Consider the following 19,160-nt stretch of genomic DNA (forward strand, 5'->3'; position numbering starts at 1 on the left):
TGAAGGACTTTTTTCAATGTGTGTTAAGCCACTTCTAGATTTAAACCGCTGTGATAGCTGACTTAGTAAAGAAGCTTAACTGGCTCTCTTTTTTGCTAATATCACTTTCCCACTAAGACTTGTGTTTCTTTCAAAATCAGGTTTTTGTCCTGGAGCCTTTTCTCAACGTGAATTTCTGGAGAAATCCAAACAAAGACATGGCTTTTTTTCATATTGTTTCTTATTTTTCTTTAACATATTTGGCACACATTAGGGCTTCAAAAATATTTAATGAATGAGTGAAAAGGTGTTTCACTCTTTTCTTTATCTCTTTCAAAATCTGTTCAGTCTTTTATCATCAACTCCACCTTGAAAACCCTTGTAAAGTACAAGATAACTTTCGATTCCCAATTACAAATGCTAACTCCTTTTCAAGCATCTCTACAACTATACCAGAATCTCCTACTGATCTGATTTTCATGAAAATTTACAAATAGTATTTAACAGCTCTTAGCATTATGACTTGAATGGCTGCATTTTCATTGCCATTTTGTTATCTGCATATTTTTTCCATACTGGGACATATACTTCATAAAAATTTGATAGCCTATAAGATGCACTATGTTTAGAGAAAACATCTGACATATGAAGCATTTATACATTCTTTTTTTCCTTCCATGTACTTCATTTGATATTTCTCTCCTACAGAGTATCCTCGGTGTCCACTTCTTGCTCCTATTGTGACCATCCTCCAGACTAGACCCTCACATTTCAATTTTGTGTGTACGATTTGCTATATTCCTTATTCATCAGATCAATATATAATCCACCGCAGCTGCAGTGGGTGACTGGCTATGTTGCTGGATACTAACAAATAACAATTTGAAACTCACCATATAGGCAACAAATCACTGGGTCTCATTTTTATCCATTCAGCCACTCTGTGTCTTTCAATTAGAAAGTTTAGTCATTTTCTGTTCAGCGTTATTACTGATAAGTAAGGGCTTACTTCTGCCACATTGTTATTTGTTTGCTGGTTGCTTTGTGGTGTTGTCTTCTTTCTTTTCTTCCTGTCTTCCTTTAGTGAAAGTAGTTTTTCCCTGGTGATATGATTTAGTCTCTTGCTTTTCATTTTTTTGTGTAATGAGTGTATGTTTTTCGGTTTGAGGTTACCATGAAGCTTGCAAATACGATCTTACAACCCATTGTTTTAACCTGATGGCAACTTAACACTGTTTGCATATACAAGAAAGTAACAAAACTAATAAAAGCTCTATGCCATAACTTTCTCCCTTGCTTTTCAACTTTTTGTTATTTATATCTTATGGTGCTAAGTTGTTGTAATTATTATCTTTGGTTGGTTCATCATTTAGTCTTTCTACTTAAGAGTAGTTTACATACCATAGTCACAGCGTTATAATAGTCTGTTTTTTGTGTGTGTACCTACTATTACCAGTGAGTTTTGTACCTTCAGATGGTTTCTTGTTGCCCATTAATGCCATTTTCTTTCTGACTGAAGTATTCCCTTTAGCATTTCTTATAGGAGAGGTCTGGTGTTGATGAAATCCTGCAGCGTATTTGTTTTCCTGGGAAAATCTTTACTTTTCTTTCCTGTTTGAAGGATATTTTCGCCAGATATACTATTCTAGGGTAATTATTTTTTCCCTTCAGCACTTTAAATATATCATACTATTCTCTGTTGGACTCTAAGATTTCCACTAAAAAGTCTGCTGCCCTGTGTTAGAGCTCTATTGTATGTATTTGTTTCTTTTCTCTTGCTGCTTTGGGATCCTTTCTTTATCCTTGAACTTTGAGAGTTTGATTATTAAATGTCTTGAGGTAGTCTTTTTATGAGTTAAATCTACATGATGTTCTAGAACCTCTTGCATATGAATATTGATGTCTTTCTCTAGCTTTGGAAAATTCTCTGTTATTATCCCTTTGAGTAAACTGTCTACCCCTAGGTCTTTCTCTATTTTCTCTTTAAGGGCAGTAACTCTTAGCTTTGCCCTTTCAAGGCTATTTTGAACTCACTGTCTGAAAGGTCACATGTATCGGTTTCTCTAGCATTGGTCCCTGGTGCCTTATTTAGTACACTTGGTGAGGTCATGTTTCCTGGGTGGCATTGATACTAGTAGATGTTCTTCAGCATCTCAGCATTGAAGAGTTAAGTGCTTATTGTAGTCTTTACTGTCTGGGCTTATTTGTAGATACAAAAGAAAAAATGTTCCAAATCCTTTCCTTCTTGGGAAGGATTTTCAGATATTTGAAAGGACATAGGTGATCTAAGCTAAAGCTGCCTTGGGGAGTTCCCCAAGCTCAGTTATGCTGTGGTTCTTACAGACTTGTAGAAGAATCACCTTGATTGTCTTGGATAAAATCCTGGCCAATTCTCTGGATTATTAGGCAGAGTTTCTTCTCTTCCTTTACTTCCTCCCAAACAAACAGAGCTCCCTCACTCTCTGAAAACTCAACATATACAAGCTAATATGTGAGTTATAATAAAATTCTTCAATGAAATAACAGTTGACTACTGGCATCAGTGTCATTGTTTGACAATTTCATCTAATCATAGAAAAAGCAATATTGAAAAGTTATTTAAATCACATAATAAAAGTAGATGCCGGATGTATTTTGAAATCAATTTTTCTTTCTCCTTTTAAAACATATCTCTGATTCTCAGCTCACTTAACCAAATTTTCCAAAATTTTCAAGCCTCTTCTGAATTATTCTTGTATCATATGATACTTGGTGTACCTTGTAGCTATAATATGTCTCAATAATGTAGGTAATAGTTTACCTTCTGGACTATCTGAAAGTATGTGTGTGTGTGTGTGTGTATATATATATATATATATATATATATATATATATACACTCATATATATATATATATATACACTCATATATATATATATATATGTATACATAAAAACGCATTTACTTATTGTCACATCCACACATCTACACAAAATATGAAGAATCCGTTGTATATATATAAACTTATGTGTAAAACTTTTCTTTTCCTTATGCACACTATTTTGGTAGAATCCTACTTTTAAAATCCATTATGCAGCTGAGAAAGAATGTGTTGCATATACACATAATCCTTGGGGATTATGATCTATTTTTGAAATATGACCATAACTGCATGATCTATTATCTCTAGATACAGACCATTTTCCTCAACTCTCCAGTGAAGGAGAAAGTAGAGTGTGTGATGGTGGGAAGAGATGAATGGCAGGTGCTAATAAATCAAAAAATGAAAAATTTTATTCTGTTGGTTTTAGAGAGAAATGTGATTTTATAATTTGACCATATTCACCAATGGAAAGCATATAAAAAGTGCTTCCTGAGGTTCCTATAGTTCTGTTTGTTAAAGATGATATTCTATAAAGTGACTTTTTATTGTTTTTTTGCTTTCTGAAAATGAATATTTCCTATGGAATGAGTTTGTTGTGCCTTGGAAAGCAGCTTGCCTTCAGGCACATTCTCAGGGAACCTACAGGCATGCCACGTTAAAGAGAACAACTTCATAAACCAGGCCTTTGTACATTTTCTTGGATGAAGCTCCAGAAGGGTTTGATTTGTATCAGATGATATTTCACAGCAAACAGAGAAGAGCTATTTCATGGTTTCAAATAGGCTTTGGTCAACAACATGAAAACTCAGGGAAAGTCTGCCTGCAGTGCCATTATTCTCTAGTCCCTTCATCCCACGGTGCTTCCATTTTTCATATCTCAGGGATTCGTTTTTCATTTACAGCCTTCTAATTGCCTACGAGACTCCCTTACTGAGTTTGATTTGACTGTTCTTCCCTTCTTATAACAAACTCCACCCTTCATTTTTTGCCTTTCAACACCTGCTTACCACTTGTGATGTCTTCCTTGGAACAATGTCATAGTTAAAATCTAATGAAAAATGCTTTATGAGGAGTTCTCAATGACTCAGGTAAAAAGGAACAACTAATGAGAGGATTTCAGGTAGTAATTAGCAAGGCCAGTGAGGGATGGAGACCTCAAATCTTTTTTATATTTGTTTTATTCAAAGTTAACTTCTCAGTGATGTCTCCTTTTCTCTCTTTAGTATTACAGTCTAATAGAAAAAAAATTGCATATACACTCATCATTATATATTTTGTTTTTATGCACATAAATCTGTCTATATATTGCTGTGTAGAGTTGAATACATAAAGATATGTACACTGTAATTTATGGCTCATGGAAAGTATTATAAGATTTACCTTGACTCCACTCAATTATTACGTTACATAGTAACTTTAAGACTCAATTTCATTTAAGACGTGATCCCTTAGGCAAGAAATGTCTCCAGCAGCCATAGAATAATATGTGTTAGCAATATTTTGTTTTAAAAAAAGTAGGTCCCCTTTGAAATACATTATTATGTCTAAAATTTATCAAGTAAAGTAGACAGAAGGTGAAAATATAAAAGAGCTTAGAAATGAACAGTATGGTTCATGGTTACTCAAGAGGTGGGGAAAATAAAAGAAGGGTATGAAGTAGACTAAAAAGGATCAGTAAAGAGGTGTATTTTGGGGCCAAGAGAAGACTGAAATCCACAGAAAGGAAGTATCAACATGATATAAAAGCTAGAGCTGGGTCTTGGTTCTAATACTATGTTTGTCACTTATAAAGTAGCAAGATATTGGACCGGTAGCTTAACTATTCAATTCCTATTTCTTTGATTATAAAACTGGGTAAAAAATAGTACCAATCTCATAGAATTACTCTGAAGGCTTAAGCTAAAATTCATGAAATGTTAAGATTGCCTCTGGCACTTTATATTGTATTTTTATATTATTATTGTCATCAACATAATTATCAAAGGACTTTTCAGAAGTCATTTTCTTCACTTCTATCTTCTACTACATTACTTTATTTATTTCTTAAGTCATCCTCAGTTCAGGCTCTCAAGCACAAAGACTAAAATTTTGCTATTATTTTAAAGGGTTAGCAACAGGTTCTCTAGATTGGAGTTAACTCAGCTGACACAGAGAAAAACGCAAGGAATCTCTAATCAAAAGCTTAACATGAGAGAGCCATCATCTCAACACTTACAACTACAGCTAAAAAAGTAAGTCATTTCAGATAGGAAATTTAACTTCTTGGACATTACCTAAGAACTTACAGCTAATAAACTGGCATCAAAATACAAATATTGCTATGTAGGCTCCAAATTGTAAAGCTAGTTTTAGTAAATACCAATGAATTCCATCCCCACAACTTGGATTTTTATTTCCTGGAATGTGACCAGGGATTGAGCATTTATCAAGAGTTAGTAGTGGCCAGGAACGGTGGGTCAAGCCTGTAATCCTAACACTTTGGGAGGCCAAGGCAGGTGGATCACCTGAGGTCAGGAGTTTGAGATCAGCATGGCCAACATGGTGAAATCCTATCTCTACTAAAAGTACAAATAAATAGTTTGGCATGGTGGCAGGCATGTGTAATCCCAGCTACTCAGGGGGCTGAAGCAGGAGAATTGTTTGAACCCTAACCTGGGAGGCAGAGGGTACAGTGAGCCGAGATCATGCATTGCTTTCCAGCATGGGCAACGGAGTAAGTCTGCCTCAAAAAATAAAAAAATAAAAAATAAAAAAATAAGGAGCAATGAAAATCAGAATCATGTTATTTTTAGACTTCAACAATGAAATATTAGGAGCTATATCCATAATTACTGATTCAATATTTGCTCTATCATAATTGTGTATGAGGGGGATGAGGGATAAGAGTTAAATTTAATTTGAACAGAAATTCAATACATTCAGTCACAGTATTTCAAATGAGTAGCTCAAAACAGATTGTCATATAGCAAATACCTGATATGCTCTGTTAGGATAACGAGTTCTGGTTTTTGGTATCTCGGCAATTATAATGGCCATCAAGAAGCTTAAAAGAGAAATATGCCTATTTTCCTGCCCCCAAAGACATGTATCAGTTAGATTGATTTAAAATTGCATGTATCTAGAATCGAATGTAGTGTTTTCCATAATACTAGCATCATATAGCAGTTTTAAAAAGAACATAGCTATCAGAAGGAACATAGTCCTTATGAGACAGAAAAAATAGTAATAAAAAGAAGATCTTGCATTTACTTGGCATTCATTTTGTTTTATTAGAAAATATTAACAATATACTGCTTTTCAAAAAATGGAAGCACACACTCATGGTTGTTAGAGAGAAGAATGTTTATTATCCATTATAACCACCATTTTAATTAAGACACATACAGATTAAATACTGTAACAAAGGACAAATAGACAATTCCAAACAGAAGTATTACCTGACTCTTCAAATTACAGTTATAGATATCTTTAAAATTGAGTAACTTCATATGTTTTGTATTGTTTTTATTTTAAAATAAGATCGTTTTGTTTGTTTGTTTGTTTTTGTCTGTTTTAGTTTAAATTGGCTATTCATTTGAAGAACTCTTGCAATACGTGGTTTAGGCTATATATTTCAAATGTATTTCTGATTGACAAGTAAAAGAAAAAGAGGAAATTGCCACTTAACTGGAAATCGCACAATAACATCGCATCCTCATCTAAAGATGATTTGAAGAGCTGGACTTAAGTTGTTCTGTTTTAAAATTGTTTTACTAACAGCATTTTTAGAATTCTTATTTAATCTATGATGACAAAGAAGTCTGCAGTCACCATCCTGGTATAATATTCACTTGGATTTTATATATTTTAAAACTCAATTTTCTATAATAACATATTTGATTATTAGTCACCTTATTACTTATTAGATAGTAAAACATGAATGAGGTCTTATTTGAATGTATAATACACTGATACTTATTTATTAAGCTGTGTCTTCTATTCTGTAAAATACTCCAATATCTCTGATACTCTGGGTTACCATGACAGCATGCAATTTGTATACTATCTCTTATAAAAAACATTTATTTTTCGAGGAGGGTAGGGAGTGGTGTGCTCGCCATTTCTAATCGTTTTCAGAGTGCCTCGAGCTGATTCTCACAGGCATGGCCGCTGGCTCCTGCTCTGCCCTGGATTGGTAACTTATGTCGATCTTGATGAAAGAGCAATTGATGGGAATTTAATGAAGAAGGAGCTTTGTCTGTACTAGGGCAGTTCAAAGAAAGTGGCTTATCACATGTTGAGAACAAAAGTGTATTTTTATGTGGAGTTATGAAGATCTGCAGGCAGAGAGAGAAACAGGAACAAGGGGCAAGAGTCCACAAAGGGACCTGATGAAGTGAAGATCAAGGCCTTGCTTGAGAGAACTGGTTATACTCTGGATGCAACCACAGGTCAAAGGAAGTATCGTGGTCCTCCACCAGACAGTGTGTGCTCTGGCTGCAACCTGGAGTTGGAACAGAGGTGTTTGTATGTAAAATACCAAAATTTATATGAGGACGAATTGTTGCCTCTTTTTGAGAAGGCAGGACCCATTTGGGATCTACATCTTATGATGGATCCACTCTCTGGTCAAAATAGAGGGTATGCATTTATCACCTTCTGTGAAAAGGAAGCTGTACAGGAAGCTGTGAAACTGTGTGACAGCTGTGAAATTCGCCCTGGTAAACACCTTAGAGTGTGCATTTCTGTGGCAAACAACAGACTTTTTGTTGGATCCATTCTTAAGTTCTGGAAGAATTCAGTAAAGTCACAGAGGGTTAGATGAAGGTTATTCTCTATCATCAACTTGATGACAAAAAAGAAGAATCTGGGATTCTGCTTCTTTGAATATGAAGATCACAAGTCAGCAGCACAAGTCAGGTGCTGGCTGGTAAGTGGAAAAAGCACACGTATGGGGAAATGTAGTTACAGTTGAGTGGGCTGACCCCATGAAAGAACCAGATCCAGAAGTCATGGCTAAGGCACAAGTTTTGTTTCTGAGAAACTTGGTAGCAGAAGAAATATTGGAAAAGTCATTTTCTGAATTTGGAAAACTCTAAAGAGTGAGGAAGTTGAAAGATGATGCATTTTTTCATTTTTAAGACAGAGGAGCAGCTGTTAAGGCCATGGATGAAATGAATGGAAAATAAATAGAAGGGGAAGAAATTGAAATTGTCTTAGCCAAGAAACCAGACAAGAAAAGGAAAGAGAGCCAAGCTGCTACAGACCTCCAGAGGTACTGTGTATGAATATTATTACTACCACCTTTCTCCTCGCATTCCACCTCCAATTAGAGGTCACGGTTGTGGTGAGGGGAGAGGTGGATATCCTTACTATGGCTATGAAGGTTGCTATGATTATTACTATGGTTATGATTACCACGACTGCTGTGGAGGCTATAAAGATCCCTACTACAACTATGATGATGGCTATGCAGTAAGAGGAAGAGGAGGAGGAAGGGGAGGGTGAGGTGCTTTACCACCACCAAGAGAGAAGGGAGTACTATCACCAAGAGGTAGAGCTGGCTCTTCACGGAGAGGGGACATCTGCTGTCTCTAAGGGCAGGCACCTAAGACATTTCATCTGCATGATAAGAACCTTGGTCTCCACAACCCCTTATTTTAACCCAGATACTCCTTTCTAGTCATTCCAGGTCTTTAGATAATAACGCTTTCAACAAGTTGACAACTTGAAAATCTTTGAATCTACCTAGGATCTGCAAGCTTCTAGCTTCAAGCTGTTCTGCGTTTCTGAACTGAACCTATGTACAGCTCACATATATTGATTGATGTCTTATGTCTCCCTAAAACAGAAAACCAAGCTGTAACATAGCCACTTCAGGAACATGTTCTCAGGCCCTCTTGAGACTGTACCACAGACCATTGTCACTTATACAGGCCTCAGAATAAACTTCCTTAAATATTTTACAGACTTTTTTTTTTTTTTAGTTAACAACATGAATGTACAAAATAAATTAGAAAAAAAAAAATCACATTGCTTTTTCTTATTGTGTCTATCTTTATTTTTCTCTGGTACCATTTTTTTTCTTTCTTGATTAACTTGCACTGCTCATTTCCCTATCATTCATTTTTCTTATCAGTAATTTATATCACCATATTCAGCTTTACAACAAATGAAATTATTACTGAATCTAATTCAAATAGCAGAAAATTCAACTGCCATTGAATACGCATGTATAACACATAGTTTTGTTCATTACATTTATCTTTAAAAAGATGCTATGTTTACTGTAGTATTACCATTACTTAGATTCCATCTATGCTAGTTGAGGACAGTGAGAAAATGTTCAAATCACAGCCAGAGCATATGATGGAAATATAACAATTTACAAGGCCAGAAATTACAGAAGAAAGAAAATTTTCCCCTTTGCTCTCTGAAGTTTTGCTAAAAAAAAGTCCACTCATGAAAAATATATATGAAAAATGGCATACAGATTAATTAATGAGCATGAAGAACAGAGTGGTTACCCCAAATATCCCAATGGGGATTACTAAAACAGCCATTTTTTCTGAAGTGAAAGGAGAGATGGAAAATATAAATAATTATGTTGAGGGAAAATCAGTAATTATTATGGCAAAAACTGCAATTACTCTTGAACTGACTTAATACTAGGGAGAATGAATGGATCAGGAAACAGAGATTAACTTGTAAATGGTTCTCTTTGGAAACAGAATGAGCCTTATAAACATTATCTTATAAAATATCTGTTTAGGTATGGCAACATTTTTTGTCTGCTTTAACAGAATGAGATAACAGTAAGCAGAAGGAAAAACAAATCTTTTTGGTGGTACTTCAAGTATTTATGTAGATGGGGGAAAGTCTCATTCTGCATCTGTTGATCTTTACACCAGGGAGCAATATTTTGTGGTGAAATGTTTTAGTTTCCTTTACAGAGTTAATAGAAACTATCTACTTTAACTCCTTTATTTCATTCACAAAAATAACTGAAGATGACAGAAGTGATGTTTTGACCAGAGTCAAGAAATAGATTTGAGATTCTTAATTACTAATGTGATCTTCTCCAGATTGCATTCTATGGCATGCTTTCAAACAGAACATCTTGGCTTAACTTTATTAACCTCTTTGATAAGCCAGTGCAAATTAGCAATAACCAAATAAAATACTAAATAAAGAAATAGATGTGTCCATGTGGTACAGAAATGACATTATAAGACCAAGTTGATTTAATTTAAAAGAGTACAGATGGATTTTCTTTTTTAATCCACTCCTTTCCCAATTATCCTATATTCATATTGTCACTCAGTTTTGTCTTATATAATTAGAATTGTTCGTTTTATTAAAAGAAAAACTTCAGCCAAGTTAAATTTAAAGGAGTTCAATTGAACAATGAACAACTTACAAATGGGGCAGCCTCTAGAATCAAAGTAGATTCAGAGAGATTACAGAGGTGCCTCATGGTCAGAACAAATTTATAGACAATTAAAAAAAAGGACAGTGACATACAGAAATTGAAAGTGAGGTACAAAAACAACTGGATTGGCTACAGCTCAGAATGTAGCTTATCTGAACATAATCTGAAAGCTCAGCAGTGTATGACTGGTTGAAGTATGACTGCTGGGATTGACCAAGACTCAGTGACTGTTAAAGGTGCATCCTCCTAAATTAGACTTTCAATCTTGTCTTCCTATTAAGCTGGTTTACAGTTCATCCACAAGGAATCAAATATAGAAGTACAGAGTCGTTTTCAGGCCATATTTAGTTTGCTTTAACAATTCTCACCTTTTGGTCATTTTTCTCAATTCTGAGAGATTGACCGAAACTTAGTTATTAATGTCACTGTCATCATCATAAACATACGTATTTGGTCTTGAAACCCACCGGGAATCAGTACAACAGTGAGTTTCACGAAGGTAGGAACAAGGACTGAATAGAGGGTACCTCCTTATGCAGGAACATTCTGTTTACAGAAGAAAAACAAATCCTGCTCCAGTCTGATCTAAGATCTATGTGTTTCTTTAAAGTCTTCATTTGATTATGTCACATTTAGCATGAGTGACTACATTTTTGTTTGACTTGCTCTATTATGGTCTGGGGCATGATCTCAGTCCAAAAAAAAAGGCCTCCTAAAATTTTGTTTTAAAACCCCCTTTTTGGCCAGATTCTTACTTAGGTGAGAGTGTGACCAAATTTAGGACTTAGTGCCACTCTCAGTTACTATCATTTTTGGTTTCCAATCTCATCATGTCATTCATAGTTTATGGTGTCCTCATGGTCACACATTTCTTTCAGCTTTTGGCATTCCAGTTGAAAAGAGACCATTTGACACTCTAGATATGCCGTATGCAAACATTTAAAATACAGTGCACCAGGGAGACTATTATCATGACTGTGAGGACGAAAATAACAAGAGTTTGGAGTATGCACCTTATCCAAGGTCCCCGTAAACTAAACAACCTAAAATCAAATAGTTCAAAGAATGAGCTAAAGAGTCTACTCACTTTACTGAGCAGTCTCTTTCTTAATCCCCTACAACCAGATCTCTAGAATACCTGATGTTTTCTCCATAGGCCATAAGTGCCAGCACAGATGCTTTACTGTTTATCCAATTATATTATTTAGCATAATTTTCACAAGAAAATTTAAAGTCTATTGTGTAACCATAATCCTTACAGTAGAATCTGCCATAGAGCCTATTTTGAGGAATGCATTTCTATTTATTGCCGCTTTTATTCCAAATCATGGAAAAAGCCCTGACAAATCATGCCCTTCTCTTATAGAACAGTGAAAGCTTTCTGGCAATGTTGTCTTTAACTCATAATATGGGTTAAGAGTAAAGAATCAGCTGGGTACAGTGGCTCACGCCTATGATGTCAGCACTTTGGGAGGCTGAGTTGGGCAGATCATGAGGTCAGGAGATAAAACCATCCTGGCCAACACTGTGAAACCCCATCTCTACTAAAAATGTAAAAAACAGCTGGGTGTGGTGCCATGCATCTGTTGTCCAAGCTACTTGGGAGGCTGAGGCAGGAGAATCTCTTGAACCTGGGAGGTAGAGATTGCACCACTGCACTCCAACTTGAGAACTGAGCTAAACTCTGTCTTAAAAAAAAAAGCAATAAATCAGTGATCTGTTTCTAACTGATTATGACGCAATGTATTTAACATTAAAGTTTCTCACCTACATTGGGCCTTCATCTTTTACCAATCAAAGTATAAAGTTAGCCATGTATAAGACTGACTATAAAATTCTTCACAAATGAAAGTATACCTCATAAGTGCACACAACAGACCCCCTTTTACTTTTATTTCTATTGTTCAGAGAAGCATAAGCAAAAAAAAAAAAAAAAAAAAAATTCAAAGATTAGAGTTTCATGACGGTAGAAGTCTTGATCTGTTGTCTTGCAAAAGGCTGTTCTCATCAAGTATGTCCTCTTTTCTGGGGATGAACTACCCTGGTTGACTTTTTCTTAAGGTTTCCAATGGATGAACAGTTACAACAGCGTGGAGAGATCCTTCTTAGTTGGGAGATTATGAACCCAAAGTTCAAGGTTCCAAAGTTTTGCTGCAATATGGATAGCAAGAACAGTCTTTCTTTGATGATCTCAGAATATACAATTTTCAGGTTCTAGACTGTGAAGGAGTTTATTATACTCAGTAAACAATAAAAAGCTTTCTTTATGTGGTGAAAATATACTGTCGATTAAAAACTTAGTGTTATAACATCAGCCCTCTTGCATTGTAGAGCTTTTACACAACCAGAAAACATGCATTATAAATAACAATTACATAAAATCCCTTTATAAAATGTTTAAACGACCCATCAGGTGACCAAATAGACCTGAAGCTTTGATTGTTTTTTCCAGGAATATGGGGCCAATATAAACTATTTGCAATTTATAAGCTGCCACAGCAGTATATTCAATTTGGATTATTTTGTCTTTTCTATGATGAGTCATAGAATGCAGAACTTTTAACAATAACAGCTTTAAGGACTCAGGAAGGACAAGGTGGCCATCCTGGTTCTCCATAACTCCATGCTTAATTAACAGTCAATTTATAGTCTCCTGAATACCAGTTGTTTCTCCAAATTAGGTGCATATCACTGACAACTGATGGGTTATTATAGGTAACTTGACTTATACCATGGAGTTTATTCAAATTATATATCTAAACAATTTCATTATCAGCTTACTTAGCATGAAATTATGGCAAAGTATTTTCTTGGTATTTAATTAATTTTTGTTTTACTTGGGTTATCAGTTTTATAATCCAGTCAGTCTTTTCATTAAAATTCCAAAAATTCTTACCCAGTTGAATTGACATAATCCTAAAGTTATTAGAAACCTGTATTCAAGACTGCTTTTTAGGGTTCTTTCCATCTTTTCATAAACCTCCTAAAAGATACCCTATTCCCTTTGCATGCTTGTGAAGTTTTCAGAAACTGAATCAGTATTAAGCAATTAGCTGTGGAAATAATTTTAAATGGAGTTAAAAACACAATTGACAAGGATATTTGGTTATTTCCGTGGTTTACAATAGCTTAACATAATAACCATAATTATGATTGATAGCATATGCTTAAGATATTAGAATTGTAGAATTCCTAGTTTAATCCTAGTTTTGGAACATATATTAATATCATTCACTAAAATATAACCAAAAGAAGACTAAAATTAAAATTTTTCTTTGACAATGCTTCCCGTGTAATTAAACATGTCAAATAATTCTGTTTACCTCTCTTTTGGGTTCTACAGGAGCCCACTGTTGTGTCTCAGTTAGACATCAAAAAAGAAAATTTTGAAAGCGAAATTTGATTTTGGAAAGCCCATAAAATCTGATAAAAGTTTAAAATACTTGATATTATGAAATAGAATTTCAGGTTGTCATATCAATTAATTTAGTCAAAATGACTCAAAATATTTTTGAAAAGGCAAAAGCCTTTTAGTCATTGATAGAGGGAAGACTTAGCTGTCCAAACAACCTGTCTCTTCTCTTTCTCTTTTTTTTAGTAGTTTATTAAAAAGACAAAAAAATTAATTATATTTTAATATTACATGAAAATATTGTTCAAGAGAGAAAGTCCAATTTCACCCTTGCATTCGTGTATTATTTATTTCAACCCCAACTTTTAAAAAAACCTTATAGAAAAATCTTTTCAATCTTAACTAGACCAGGGCTTTAAGGAAAATCCTGTTTTTGCCAGGTTCTATTTATTTACTTATTCATTCATTCATTTTTATTTCAATAGTTTTTGAGGTATAGGCAATTTTGATTGCATGAATAAGCTCTCTAGTGGTGATTTCTGAGACTCTGGTGCATTCATCACCTGAACAGTGTACACTGTTCTATTGGATACAATATGTAGTCGTTTATCCCTCATCCCCTCTCATTTGTGCTTCCAAGGCTGAAAAGTCCATTACATCATTCTTATGCTTTTGCATCCTCACAGTGTAGCACCCACTTATAAGCAAGAATCTATGATATTTGGTTTTCAATTCCTGCATTACTTCACTTAAAATAATGGCCTACAGCTCCATCCAAGTTGCTATGAAAAGACATTATTTTCTTCCGCTTTATAGATGAGCAGTATTCTATGGTATAAATACACCAAGTTTTCTTTATCCCCTCATTGGTAGATGAACATTTAGGTTGCTTCTGAACTTTTGCAATTTCAAATTGTGCTACTATAAACATGTGTGTGCATATGTTTTGTTTTGTTTTCATATAATGACTTCTTTTCCTTTAGAGAGACACCCAGTAGTGTGACTGCTGGATCAACTGCTAGTTCTTTTAGTTCTTTAAGGGATTACTCTATACCGTTTCCCATGGTTGTTGTACTAGTTCACATTCTCACTAGCACTGTAAAAGTATTCCCGTTTCACCACATCCAGACCAAAGTCTGTTTTTTTTAAATTATAGCCATTCTTTCAGGAGTAAGGTGGTATCTCATTGTGGTGTTAATTTGTAGTTCCCTAATAATTAGTGATTTTGAGCATTTTTCTTATATTGGATGGCAGTTTTTTGTACCTTCTTTTGAGAATTGTCTATTCATGTCCTTAGCACACTTTTTGTGGGAGGGGTTGTTTGTGTTTTTATTTCTTTGAGTTCCTTGATGATTCTGGATATTACTCCTTTGTCAAATGTATAGCCTGCAAATATTTTATCCTACTCTAAGAGTTGTTTGTTTGCTCTACTGATTATTTCTTTTGCTGTGGAAATACTTTTTAGTTTAATTAGGTTCCATTCATTTAGTGTTTGGTTATGAGTTCTTAGTCATGAATTATTTGCCCAAGCCAATGACTTGAAGGGTATTTCCCATGTTATGTCCTAGAATTTTTATGACTTCAGGTTTTAGATTTAAGTATTTGATCCATCTTAAGCTGATTTTTATTTTATGTATTTATTTATTTATTTATTTATGTATTTATTTTTCTGAGATGGACTCTCAACTCATGTGGCACACACTAGAGTACAGTGGCATAATCTTGGCTCACTGCAAACTTTGCCTCCCATGTTCAAGTGATTCTTCTGCCTCAGCCTCCCAAGTAGCTGGGACTATAGGAACATGCCACCATGACTGACTAATTTTTTGTATTTTTCGTAGAGACGGGTTTTCACCATGTTAGCCATGATGGTCTGGATCTCCTGACATCGTGATCTGCCCTCTTTGGCCTCCCAAACTGCTGGGATTACAGGCATAAGCCACCTCGCATGGACTTAAGCTGATTTTTGTATAAAGTGAGAGAGAAGAATCCAGTTTCATTCTTCAACACGTGGCTTGCCAGTTTTCCCAGCATCATTTATTAAATAGCATCCTTTCCTACTTTGTATTTTTGTATGCTTTGTTGAAGATCAGTTGTCTGTAAGTATTTGGTTTTTCTAAGTTCTTTATTTTGTTCCATTGGTCTAAGTGAAGTTTCTATTTTTATACCAATACCATGCTGTTTTGGCAACTATAGTCTTGTAGTATAATTTGAGTCAAGTAATGTGATGCCTTCAGATTTGTTCTTTTTGCTTAGTCTTGTGTTGGTTCTGCAGCTCTTTGTTTTTTGGTTCTGCTTTTTTTTGGCGGGGGTGGGGGTATTATTATTTCTAGTTTTGTGAAGGATGATGAAGGTTTTGATGGGAATTGTATTGACTCTGTAGATGGCTTTTAGCATTCTGGTCATTTTCACAATATTGATTCTGTCCATTCATGAGCATGGTATTTGTTTCTACATGTTTGTGTTCTCTATGATTTCATTCAGCAGTGTTTTGTAGTTTTTCTTGTAGAGATCATTCACCTCCTTGGTTAAGTATATACCTAAATATTTTATTTATTTGTTTGCAGCTGTTGTGAAAGGGATTGTGTTCTTCATTTGATTCTCAGTTTGGTTGTTGTTGGTATATAACAGTGCTACTGATGTTCATATATTGATTTTGTAACGTGAGACTTTACTGAATTAATTTATCAGATCTAAGAGCTTTTTGAATTAGTCTTAAAGGTGTTCTAGGTATACAATTATACCATGGACAAAGAGTGAGAGTTTGACTTTATTTTTTCCAACTTAGATATCCTTTATTTCTTTCTCTTGCCTGATTGGTCTGACTCAGACTTGCAATACTATGTTGAATGGAAGTGGTGAAAGTTGGTATCCTTGCTTTGTTCTAGTTCTCAGGGAAAGTGTTTTCAAATTTTTCTCATTCAGTACAACACTGGCTGTGGGTTTTCCATAGCTGACTTTTACTACATTAAGGTATGTCTCTTCTATGACAATTTTGTTGAGAGCTTTTTTTCATAAAGAAATGATGGATTTTCTCAAATGCTTTTTCTGCATCTGTTGAGATGGTCATACATTTTTTTTCTTTTTAATCCTTTTAATGTACTGCATCACATATATTGACTTGCATACATTAAAATATTCTTGTATCCTGATAGGAAACTCACTTGATTATGATGTATTTTCTTTTTGATATGCTGTTGGATTTGGTTAGCTAGTATTTTGTTGAGGATTTTTGCATCTATGTTCATCAGGAATATTGGTCTGTACTTTAGTTATATTATTTCCTGGTTTTTGTATTAGGTGATACTGGCATCACAGAATGATTTAGGGAGGACTCTCTTTTTCCCTATCTTTTAGAATAGTTTCAGCAATATTGGTACCAATTCTTTCTTGAATGTATAATAGAAATCAGCCCTTAATCCATCTTGTCCTAGACATTTTTGCTGGAAATTTTTAAAAATACTGATCCATTTTCATTGCTTGTTGTTTATCTGATCAGAGTTTCTATTTTTCCTGATTTCATCTAGGAGAAATGTGTATTTCCAGGAATTTATCCATGTTTTCTAGTTTATCTAATTTGTGTGCATAAAGGTGTTCATATTAGCCTTGAATGATCCTTTGCATTTCTGTGGTATTAGTCATAATATCTCCCATTTTGTATCTAATTTAGATTATTTGGTTCTTCTCCTTTTTTTCTTGGTTAATCTTGCTAATAGTCTATCAATTTTGTTTATCCTTTCAAAGAACCAGCTTTTGGGAATTTTTTTGATTCAATTTTATTTAGTTGTGCTCTTATCTGTTACTTCTTTTTTTCTGCTGAGTTTCAGTTTAGTTTGTTCTTGTTTCTCTAGCTCCTTGAGGTGTGACGTTAGGTTCTCTATTTGTGCTCTATCAGACTTTTCAATGTAGGTGTTTAATGCCATGAACTTTCCTGTTAGCACCACTTTTGCTATATGCCAGCAGTTTTGGTAAGCTTTGTCACTATTATCATTCATTTCAAATAATTTTTAAAATTTCCATCTTGATTATTTTTAACACAAAGATCACTCAGGAGCAGGTTATTTAATTTCCATGCATTAGTATAGTTTTGAACGTTCCTTTTGGAGTTTATTTCCAGTTTTATTCTACTGTGGTCTGAGTGGATACTCGATATAATTTCTATTTTTAAAAATTTAAGATTTGTTTTGTGACCTATCATAGGGTCTATCTTGAAGAATGTTCCATGTCCTGATGAAAAGAACGTATAGTCTGCAGTTGTTGGGTAGAATGTTCTGTAAATATGAGTTAGGTCCATTCATTCTAGGGTCTAGTTTAAGCCCATTGTTTCTTCTTTGACTTTCTCTGTTGATCCATCTAGTGCCGTCAGTGAAATACTAAAGTCCCCATTATTATTGCATTGTTGTCTATATCATTTCTTAGGTCTAGATGTAATTATTTTATACATTTGGAAACTTCAGTGTTAAGTACATGTACATTTACAATTGTAATATCTTCCTGGTTAATTCTTTTATCATTATATAATGTCCTTCTTTGTCTATTTTTACTGTTGTTGCTTTAAAATCTGATGTCTGAAATAAGAAAAGCTACTCCTGCTTGGTTTTGGTTTCCATTTATGAAAAATATTTTTCCACCCTTTTATCTTAAGTTTATGTTGGTCCATATGCATTAGGTGAGTCTCTTAAAGACAGCAGTTACTTAGTTGGTGGTTTTTAAATCTATTCTGACATTCTGTATCTTTTAAGTCTAGCATATAGTCGATTTACATTTAATGTGAGTATTGAGATTTGAGATACTGTTCTATTTATCATGTTGGTTTTCTGCCTGAATACTTTTTTTTTAGAGAAAAGTCATTATATTATTGTTTTTAGGCTAGGTGAGTTTTATGCTTTAAGGAGGTTCTATTTTGGTATATTTTGAGAACTTGTTTCAAGATTGAAAACTCCTTTTAGCATTTCTTCCCGTGCTGGTGTGGTAGTGGCAAATTCTCTTAGCATTTATTTGTCTGAAAAAAGACTTTATCTCTTTTTATTTATAAAACATAGTTTTGCTAGATACAAAATTCCTGACTAAAAATTATTTTATTTAAGGAGGCTAAAGATGGAACTTCAATTCTTCCCAGGTTTTAGGGTTTCTACCTAGAAATCTGCTGTTAATCTGATAGGTTTCCTTTTATAAGTTATCTGATGCTTTTGTCTCATAGCTCTTAAGATTTATTTCTTCACTTTGACTTTAGATAACCTCATTAATATATGCCTTGGTGATGATCTTTTGCGATGAATTTCTGAAGAATTTTATGAGCTTTTTGTATTTGGACACTGTATTAGTTTGCTCTCACATTGCTGTGAAAATCTGCCTGATATAACTCCATCAAGACAGAAAAAAAAAAAAAAAAAAAAACTGCCCGAGAATGGGTAGTTTTTGAAGAAAAGAGGTTTACTTGACTCACAGTTCCACAGGCTGTACAAGAAGCATGGTTGGTGAGGCCTCAGGAAATTTATGATGATTGCAGAAAGGGAAGGGGAGGCAGACACATATTCACATGGGGAAATAGAAGA

At 34.3% G+C, this 19,160-nt stretch overlaps 1 pseudogene; it reads left to right on the forward strand.

Annotated features, from left to right (window-relative positions):
- The first annotated feature begins 7,135 nt into the window (after positions 1-7,135).
- Positions 7,136-8,419, forward strand: LOC101053840 (heterogeneous nuclear ribonucleoprotein R pseudogene; annotated as a pseudogene).
- Positions 8,420-19,160: the final 10,741 nt, after the last annotated feature.

This window comes from Saimiri boliviensis, chromosome 3, assembly GCF_048565385.1.
Source record: "Saimiri boliviensis isolate mSaiBol1 chromosome 3, mSaiBol1.pri, whole genome shotgun sequence".
Classification (NCBI taxonomy): Eukaryota; Metazoa; Chordata; class Mammalia; order Primates; family Cebidae; genus Saimiri; species Saimiri boliviensis.